This window comes from Coenobita brevimanus, chromosome 35, assembly GCF_032717465.1.
Source record: "Coenobita brevimanus isolate Jiangsu-jjx chromosome 35, ASM3271746v2, whole genome shotgun sequence".
Taxonomy (NCBI): domain Eukaryota; kingdom Metazoa; phylum Arthropoda; class Malacostraca; order Decapoda; family Coenobitidae; genus Coenobita; species Coenobita brevimanus.
In genome coordinates, this window is record NC_136988.1 from 1,550,982 (window position 1) to 1,561,673 (window position 10,692).

General features: G+C 39.7%; 1 protein-coding gene across 3 annotated transcripts in view; it reads left to right on the top strand.

The window, feature by feature from the left end:
* The window catches only part of LOC145396243 (3'-5' ssDNA/RNA exonuclease TatD), a 28,685-nt gene extending 18,319 nt beyond the window's left edge, over positions 1 to 10,366 (top strand). Inside the window, exons 8-9 of one of the 3 annotated variants that reach the window (XR_013896744.1) lie at positions 902 to 1,250; positions 9,980 to 10,366. The gene's annotated coding sequence lies outside the window, so the exon portion shown is untranslated. Of the gene's footprint in view, positions 1 to 901; positions 2,736 to 9,979 lie in introns of those variants that run through there. The other 2 variants (XM_080269679.1, XM_080269678.1) reach the window with 2 other exon arrangements.
* The last annotated feature ends 326 nt before the right edge of the window (positions 10,367 to 10,692 follow it).

Genomic DNA, 10,692 nt, shown 5'->3' on the forward strand with positions numbered 1-10,692 from the left:
AGTCAGGCTTACCAACCATTTGAGATGAGAAACTTACATTCTTCATATTATTCTCAGTTACACATCTGTTGTGTCAAGGTGCTTGGATAGTAATTGGTGTGGGTGTACAGCCAACGTAAGTCCTGTCACCACCACTGTTTTTCACTCCATGGACTTTGGATATCAGTGTAGTAAATGCACAGCAGCCAACACTGGTGACTGGTGTATAGCTAAATGAGGTAATCAGTGTCAGTGGCTGTAAATTTACCACAGATTTTTCAAAGTCCATGGAGAGAAAGGCAGGAGAGATGACGGCCATCAATGCCAACAGTGCATTGTTATGGAATATGTGATAATGATGGTGCTGCTCATGTAATTAAACACTGAATGGTATAGAAGTAAAAGTAGCTAAGCTGCATTGTTTTTCCTAGTATTATTGCCTGTATTGAAACCCTTCCCAGTACCAGAGTACAGTACAAGCTCACATCCAAAATGCCTGGGTCCAAAGGCTTTATGGGAAATGGAAAATTGTGGAAAGTAGAATCATAAAGAAAATCTGGCCAAATTTGTGTAGAAAGTAGCCTACAGTACCATGAACAGTAAACGTAATAAAGTACCTTGTATAAATAGTATATCATCTGTTGTTATACTTGTCCACATATAAAATTTTTCAGATATACATTGATTGTGTGAAGACAGATGATACCAACACCCTCTTATTATACACAAAAAAATATACATATGTATTTTGAGAGTGGAGGTTTTTGGAAATTGGATGTATGGGTGGTTGTTCTGTACTGTTTATTGTGACGTCTTTTTCATGTTGTTATTGTTACATCTGTGTCATTTTATTCAGCTCAGGAGAGACGTAGGTGGAGAGGTTAGATATGTTCATTAACCTGTTCACTGCTATTCACTACAGACTGTGATGCGGCCACCACCCTTCCCTGCTACAACACCAACCCATAATATAACTCACAGACAATCCACTCTGCCTACACTATACGTAATACAACTTACAGACAATCACCCATACCTACACTATACAGCCTTCAGCACAACTCACAGACAATCCACAGTGCCTACAGTATACAGCCTCCCACACCACAACACACACACCTCACGCACCACACTAGCACAGGAGACAAACCTTCAACATAACCTCAACAACAGACCTCTGGGAGTGACCGGTTGGAGTGGCCGGTTCCCTGCAGTCCACTGGGTTCATATCCAGATGACCCTGGGATTGCAACAACAACTATGGTGCCCACGTAAGCTAAGTAAAATTATCTGGTAGAATGCAAGACTATAATCAAAGCGTTAAGAGAAATATTTTGAGATGGTTTGGCCCTTGTTTGGTCAGGGTGTTTTGTGTCAAGTGTACAGTGACCCCAAAAAGTATCGTGCAGGTAGGGCACGATGATACACGAAATGACCATTATAGCTCATGAATTCTCGGTAAATTTATTGGTAACTTTGCTGTACATATAATAACAGTATGGACTAGAAAATGTCACAAACAAGCCATGTACAGCATCCTTGAGAGAGCAAGTTTATCAATATGGGGAAAAAAAATCGTTGTTCAGTTTCCAGCGGCCATCATCCGGTGTCTCAAATTGCTTCGCGTCAAGTGTGCACCGGTGCTTTTTGGTGTAACTGTACATCAATGCTGTTTTGATTGACTGTACATTAAATTCCTGCTTTAGTTTCCCAGCTTTTCATGCAAATTGTACATCAGCATTATTTATCAACTACCTGAAAATTTCTGCATGATGCCTTTTTTCATCAAATGTACATAAAGATTTGTGCTGTAGCTTCCCAGTGTACAGATGTAATGCAACAGAGTCAGTCCTGTAAGGTTGTAATGATGCTGAATTCTGCCCATTAGTTTTGTGCCTAAAAGGAGTGTACTGTTTCCATTGACTGTACATTGAAATCTGACAATGTAAAAGAGATGTCATGTATCCCATTGAGGAATCCCTGTATCGAGGTTGGGCATGGTGCAGCTGATGTTTTCTATGAACTGGAAGCTAAATCAAGTGCCACAGCGAACCACTTACTTCCCAGCAGTTCCTGGAAGCCATTGGGAAGAAAGAAATTTGAGACATAGTAAGATTTGTAACGGTGTGGGAGTCTCAGCGTGGACTTGGCTCTGTGTACAGCCACTTAGCCATATTTCACTCTCATGATAGTACCTCCCAGGGTTCATGGTAGCCATCCATCTGTTATATAAGGTACGTAAACATTTCTACCTTAATTCTGCGAAGATGTAACAGAGTAGAACTGTGTAGGTGTTAGAATGTAATGTAACAGGGCAGAACTGTGTGGGTGTTAGGATGTAATGTAACAGCAGAACTGTGTGGGTGTTAGGATGTGATTTAATGTAACAGCAGAGCTGTGTGGGTGTTATGTAACAGAGCAGAACTGTGTGGGTGTTAGGATGTAATGTAACAGAGCAGAACTGTGTGGGTGTTAGGATGTAATGTAACAGAGCAGAACTGTGTGGGTGTTAGGATGTAATGTAACAGAGCAGAACTGTGTGGGTGTTAGGATGTGGTTTAACGTAACAGCAGAACTTGTGTGAGTTTTATGCTGAATTTTTCCGTCTGTTCTGTGCCTAAAAGCAGTGCCTTGTCGCCCCCAGTATTGGCAGAGACTTATTTGCCTCTAAAGAAAGTTTTATTGTTGCTATAATTATGAATGTACAGGAGTTTTGACAGAGACGATATATTATTCAACAGATTCCGCTTTATTTCATTCATCCTACATTTGGTAATTGGTGTCTGTAGTTGTGTATGTATGGGAGTTTGTCAGGAGTTGTATAATTCAGCAGATTCCCATTCATCTTGAGGGAGAGAGATTCATTCAAGTTTTCATTCATTTCATTCATTCTGCATTATGGTACACCTTTTTACTCTAACCTTGCCTAAAACTGCCATCCATCCATCTTGAATACTGAGTTGTAACATGAAAGTAGCACTGGAATATGATACTAGTCACAAAGAAGTGCTATGGAAAGGATGAAAGGCTATACTATTGTTTTATGCCCTTGAGTTTTTTTTTTTTTTTTTTTTTTTTTTTTTTTTTTTTTAACGAGGAAGAAGGAACCAAAGGCCAGGAGCCCGCAAAACAGCTCCATCCAAGAAAAAAACAAAAGCAATACAAAAGAGAGCCAACTTCAAGATCCGTTCATTTCAAGGTGCCTGGACACACTGCGTTTGAAAGACTGGAGATCACAGGAAGTAGGAAATAAAGACAGAGGGAGACAGTTCCAGAGTTGACCTGTTGTATAAATGAAGGACTAGGAGTAACAGTGTGAAATAAGCTGCATAAGGACACAAATCTGAGCCAGGTTAAGGTAAAAGGAGTATATTTGGAACTATAAAGTGTTCACTGCTATGATCACATGAGGTGCCTGGTGGTTGGTTGGGTTCAGGTGCTTAGCTGATGTGGCCTGAAACATAGTAAGTCCGAAGGTCAGTTAGGGTTTATTGCTCACAGGTTTTAGGGTTTATTCCTCCCAGGTCAACTCTGGAACTGTCTTTGTCTGTCAGTGTTTCCTTTGCCTGTGACCTTCAGTGTTTTAAACACAGTGTGTCCAGGTATTGCAAAATGAACGAATATTAAATTTGGCTTTCATTTATTTATTTTCTTTCAAAACAGCAGTTATGTGGGTCTTTAGTTCCTTCTTCCTTTAAAAAAAAATAATTCATTCAATAATAATAATAATAATAGAGTAATAATAATAATAATAATAATAACATCAGTAATAATAACAATAATAATAATAATAATAACTAATAATAATAATGCCCTGTTCTCGATAAAGGGTAATAAAAGGATTAGGTGATGGATGCAGGGAAGTGTGAAGCCTCGTTACCAAAAAAACACCGCACACCCACGTCATACACTTGCTCCGTTTACAATCATTAGCTTATACAACTGACAAGAATCTCTCTCTCTCTCTCTCTCTCTCTCTCTCTCAACATCCACTTTTGCTCTTTGGTCCTGTTGAAGATGATTTCGTGGTGATGGAGGGGGGTGCCTTCATGTGGTGGCACTGATATATCCAGGTGGCTCAACTACCAGGCTATACAACCAATTACTACTACCCTGTCCTCCAAAGGGAGAATGGTTGACTACACAAGGGCAATTTAAGCTTGTAGTTCATTGGGTTCACATTTCAGATGACTCTGGGACAATGACGACAACTCACACACTTTGGTACGAGAAAGCTTTTGTTAGGTGGATAAGATCATCTGGAGGAGGGGAAGACCAAGGATGAGATGGAGGGATGGAGAGATATATAATGGAGCTGAGTGTGAGTTGGAGGGAGGGCAGCTAAGTGGCAGAGAACAGAATGGCAGCAATTTGTGAGGTTTTTATATCATGTAGTGCTCTCTTCTTATTTCTTCCATCTTTCCTGTCACTACTTAATGCTTTTCTTTCCGTTACAGGTGACTTTACATTGAGTGACAAGCCAAATGGTTTCTTGTAAGCCAAGAAACCATTTACAACGCTGGGTGGTAACCATATAACCAAACCATACGTGCTCCCTACGTGTCAAGTGGGTTGGTGGAGGGTTAGTGCCCCTCCCTGTAAAACAAATAACTCAGAGTCAAATGGCCACCCTGTACGGGATTATGGCATCTGGCAATAGATAGATAGATGTTACCAGGGACACAGGTTAGTCTCACATCCTTAAATCTTCTTAACTAATGGTAGCCAGGGGTCCTTATGCTCAGAAGTGGGCAGAACGGGATTTGGCAGATATCTTTTACTTTCATTGCTTTCGTTTGCTGTCCTAGGTTTTCATCGTCTTACATTTCTCTCACTCCATCAGTTGTTCTCCCTGGTCTTTAGAATGTGTGTTTGTATCACTATTGTAGTTCCTTCCTATGTAAGGATATTTTGTAGCAGACATCTGTGGAAGTGTTTTGGGTTACAAGGAGGTTGAAAATATCCCTGATTTTTGTAGTATCAGCGTAAATCATAGAATAAATAAATATCATGTAGAAATAGCTTTAACATCAAGGCCATGTTGAACAATGTTATTCACTGATTTAGTCATAAATGAGAAAACCACAATATCAAAGACCACCCATCTTTGCACTGTTCGAAAAATTGCTTGTTATTTTCCTTATGGCTAAATCAGGGCAAACATTGTTCAGCAAGTATTTGATATTGTGTCAAAGCTATTTTCAATTTTTATGTTTCTGTTATGAACATGATTTGCACTAGTACCAAGAAAATTATCCATAGCAATATTTTCACTTTTCTCATAGCCCAGAACTCACAAGTGGTCATTTGGCCCTTGCAGTCTCAATATACCCATGTGGTTGCCTGTAAACCCCTTGCAGTGCCCAAAAGCATCATGAGATATTAGAATCTACAGGAAACTTCCTAATATTTGCACTAATAGAGTCAAAGCCTACATGAATAAGTGGAATTTACAAAAACAGTAATGCAGTACCAACCCCTCAGATACCCTATCAGATGGCACAGTAGTCCTCAAAAATCACGCCGGCCTACAAAAGCAAAAATTAACACAGAACATGAATATAAAACATGAATAAACCATATAATACTCTACAGGATTTAAACACTAACCAATGGTATTCAGAAATCTTGTTTATTTTTCCTGTATTGTAGTGAAGCCAGGATATGGGGGCGTGAATGGGAGTGTGGCTTTTGTAACTGTGCAACTTTGGTTAGTGTCTCACCCTATCAAGTTTTTTTATAGCTCTCTGGACCCTACTTCATTCCATTATTGGCTGGGAAAGGAGTTCTGGATGATGATGATGATGATGGTAGTGGAGAAGAGATTACAGTATTCCATTTTTTCCCTGATATGGATAATGACATGATATAGGTAATGCAAATACTTATTAGGATGTTAAGTGTACTCGCTTAAAGCATACAGTATTTAGAAATCATTGAACCGCAGAGGATATAAAACCATCTCAAAATAGGCCTGAAATAACTGTATTTTGAGTTAACGTGAGGATAGCCAGAACCAGAAATATTGAACCCGCAGATAAGGAGGGAACACTGTACAATAAAACCTCCTTAAGGCAGACTAGATGGGACTTTAGCTGGTTCGACTTATCTGCAAATCGAACTTAACTGTGACCACCCCATCTCTTGGGGCATTGGAATCGTTTTGCCATAAAAATATAAAACACACACACACACACACACACTAGATAAATGTTGATATGGAGACAGGACAACACGAGCATTGCTCAATTCCTGTATACTACAAATAGGTAATTACAAATAGGTAAATACACACACACACACACACACACACACACACACACACACACACACACACACACACACACACACACACACACACACACACACACTTCAACCTCTCCTAGGCAGCTCTTTTGGGAAGACTTATTTTTCCATATAGAATAGTCATTACATACAATCTAAATAGCATAAAATGACAAGAAAATACCATACAAGGAAACCAAAATTGCATCTGGCCTTTGTGAGTTTCTGACATCTAGAAGTCCAGCTTATGACGGGTTTACTGGTGTGGAAGGGAAACAACTGGTGTCAATTTTTCCCTTTAGTTTTTAGCTTATTTTTTGGTCTAACATGTGATATTTCATGTTGCCAACTGTGTTTAAGTTTGTACATAGCTGTTTTCGTATTATTCCTGTGACATGTGTATTTTTACGTTATTGCTTGTTTAAGGACTTTTGGAGCATTTATGACATCAGAAATATAGGATTTGAATTTATTGGTAGACTTGAATGTATTAGTGTTGTCATGAGAAAGGGTAGACTGAAATAGGTTGGCCATGTGGAGAGGATGGAGGATGACATTTGGGGTGTGGAGGGCAAGAGGTGTGAACATCGAGAGTAGAGCAATGAGAGGCAGACCAAAAGGGACCGAGGATGAGATTATAGAATGTGACCTCATGGATAAGGGACTGATTAGAGAGGCTGCTGGAGATTGAACTGTGTGGAGAGCTGCCATTAGGTGATCAAAGCCAGCACATACAAGCATGTTGGAGCCTTTATTAACAAAGGTAGTGAAGGTATATATAGCTGCACGGTTTCAGAGTAAGGTTAATGTAGTGAGGATTTACATTAGTCAAAACAAATATGCACACTTCCCTACAAAGGTCTGGTTCCTCCTCCCAACCTCCAGTAACCCATAATAACACATTAGTTTGGTGGAAGCTGCATGTAGGCACTGTAATATCTTTGGTTAGTTAAATGGTTTCTTTTACCTAACCCTTACTTTTAAATACTGAGACTGATGCTGTTCTGAGCTACTGAGGGGAAGGAAGAAGAATGGAACTTTTTGTAGGCAGCTGTACAGTCAGTATAAAAAATTCTGCCACCCATCTCGCGTCTCTCCCCATGGACTTTGAAAATCAGTGTAGTGAATCCTCAGCGAGTGACATGGATGACTGTATGGCCGTAGAGCAGTATTGTTGAACCCTTTTTACTCTAACTGGCCTTATATTGCCATCTCTTCATCATCAGTGCCTACTTGTAACATTAGATTAGCACTAGAATATGATGCTAGTCACAAAGAAATGCTGTGAGAAGTATGCAGGGCTCTAGTATTGTCATTTTCTTCCATTGACCAGTGGGAAAATTGACGCCAAAGAAAAAAAATGGGGTTTTTAAGTTAGAGTAAAATTACTGTAGTGTCGTTTGCTAAGGATTCATTGCTCTGGTTTTCAAAGTACATGGGGAGTGGAGCAGGGGAGGCAACAGTAACTTGAAGCTGAGTGTATGGTATGTGTGATGTGTACTGATGATATTATGTGATTGTCATAAAGAGTGATTTAACTCTGTGTATTGACTTGCAGTATGTGACTATTGTAAAGAGTGATTCATCCATGACTTTCTTGGCAAATGAGAAAAAGTGTCATTATTTGTTTTCATGGTGTTCTGAGTATGGGTAGTAATGCTTTGTACAGGATTCCCTCTGTACACTAACTTGGCCTAAAATGCCATCTCTCCAGTTTGACGGCAAAGTTGTGACGATGGAGTAATACTGGAATATGGTGCTAATCATGAAAAAGTTCTGTGGGAAGGATGTAGAGCCATAGTATTGTATTATTCTGCCACTTAGATACTTGAAATAAGCTGTAAAAGAATGAAAATGCATGCCAGGTTAAGATGAAAGAAGTGTAGTGCTTTCCCTGAGGCTTTCTCTCACAGAATATAACATTAGACAATCAATGCTGACATAATGTGTATAATACTGAGTAAGGGATTATTTTTAAGGAATGAAGAGTTTATATACAATTGAACTGAATTAATAGTGACTGACTGTATATAGTACTTTAAGTTGGTCTCCAAGTGACCCTACACGGAGCGACAAGCCAAATGGTTTCCTGCGTCCCAAGAAACCATTTACTGGGCATGGGTGGTAACCATATAACCAAATGTCACCGGGTGGTTTAGTGGATTTAGGCGCTTCAGCTGGATGGAGCCTGTAAGAGGTCCATCTTAAAGGTAATTGGGGTTTCTTGCTCACATAATGCCACTCAGGGGCAAGTGAGGCTGGTCACTGTTGCCTTAAATGTTAGGAGTATTGTAAATAGCCTAGCCCTGGACCCCCATGTTCCTGTTTGTATGGGGCAAAAGGGTATTGGATGGTAATGATAATGATTTCTATTTTTGTTCATGAAATTCTATAATGGGGTGAATGAAGCTAAAGATCATTTGCTTGAACCTTAAATTGCAAAGTGAAGTGCAAGACCCTTGGTTTTTGATGGTCATTTGTAGAATGTTTGAGGTTATTATAGTTGCGGCGCACGACTCTGAGGTTGTCGTTATTGTACCCTGGCAACCTACCATTCAAAAGTGCATCCGATTTCTTATCATATTATACATGTCTTGTATTATTATGCACAAATATATAATACACAAATATTATTATACACAAACATATTATACATGAATCATTTGTGTCTGATGTTATACATGAAATGGGATGTACTTTTGAATGGTAGATTGAGAGGGTACGATAATGACAACCTCAGAGTCGTGCACTGTGAGTATAGGTGTGGTCAGCCTGCACTCCATATTATAGAAGGCAGTCAGCAACCACACAGGAAGGCCAGACACGTTTCTTCATCGTCATGTGCTTCAAAAATTATCATAAAGCATTAGAGGCCAAGGATGAGATGGAGGGATGGAATGGAGAGGTATATGAGAGAGGGGGGTGTGAGCTGGGAGCAAGGCAATGAAATGGTGGAGGACAGGGTGACATGGAGACGATTTGTTTCTGGCCACCCTTCATGGGATTAAGGCGTCTGGCAATAGATAGATAGATAGATTAGAGGTCTGCATCTTTTTTTGCAATTTCAGGTCTAAGCATGCAATTCCCAGGTTAGAGAGTTTCAACTGCTACCTCTTTTGCTTTTGTCTTGGGATTTTTTACTGACATATAAGCAGTCTGATTTTAGTTTCTTCTACAATTTTTTTTGTTTCTGGACTGGTGGTCTTAAAACTTATTTTTGTTCGCCAGTGTTGTGCATGAGTATATGAAGTTTAAATATGGCAGAAGTAAGAAATTGTGTATCCTCATCACCATATTGTATTCCATGGTTATGTGAAGAATACTCCAGGATGATATATTGTAGTTGCTGTGACTGTACTGCCTTTACTCTAACTTGGCCTAGACATGGCATATCTCTGTCTTGAGTGCTAAGCTGTCATACTAGTTTAATACTTGAATACCATGGCAGTCATGAAGTGGTATGGAAAGAACGTAGAGCCACGGAATTGTCTGTTGTTGAGGTGTGTGAAATAAGCTACAAAAGGCCCAAAATCTGGGCCAGGTTAGTGTAAAAAACCTATAGTACTATATATCAGGGTTAATTTGTGCTTTGAATATTGGGTAATGTAGAGACAGGTACTTTATAAAGCTTAATATTGTCTCTGTCTACCATACAGAGTGATCCGTAAATTGGGCTGCACTAGAAACATAACTGATGGTGTATAATGTGTTGCAGGGATGGCTCAGTCTGCTGGTGTGGGTGTGGACATGGCAGTGGGAGTAGGAGTGAATAAACGATGCAGGGTAGACACTTATAAGGCTGGCTGAGTCATCCCCGCAACGTTCGGAAGATTGCCTGGCAGAGCGGAAGAGGAATGTTGTATATGGCCACCCAGTGTTTGTGTATATGTACTGTTCTTACCGTACTCACCTGTATCTTATGGGACGGAGTCAGGCTTATAATATCCCATCCACTGATAGTGTTTGAGGCTCTTGTATTTTTTTTTATATATCGTGCTTTCTGTTGTCTTCTGGACCCTACCTCACCCCATCCTTAGGTGAGAAAAAAGGCCACGAGAATCATGATGATGAAGTGAAATATTAAAAGCAGTATATATCTGTATATATGTAGTTTTTTGTTGCTCCTTGTGAGAGTGAGTTTATTTGCTTGATTGTTTACACTTGATAAGAGGTTTGTAAATTTTGATTACCAGTAGCAGTAGAGTAGTTGTAGTAGTAGTAGTAGTAACAGATCAACCCCACTCAGTCTGGTTGAACAGACCCATCAACCACAGGCAAACAACCACCCTTGCAGGGCCATCCAGTAGTAGCATTAGTAGTAGATCAACTCTGCTGAATCTGGTTGAACAGACCCATCAATCACAGGCCTTAGTGATCCTTTGCACAGTTAGATGTTGGTGACCTTACTATGTACCCTTTTTATTGTAC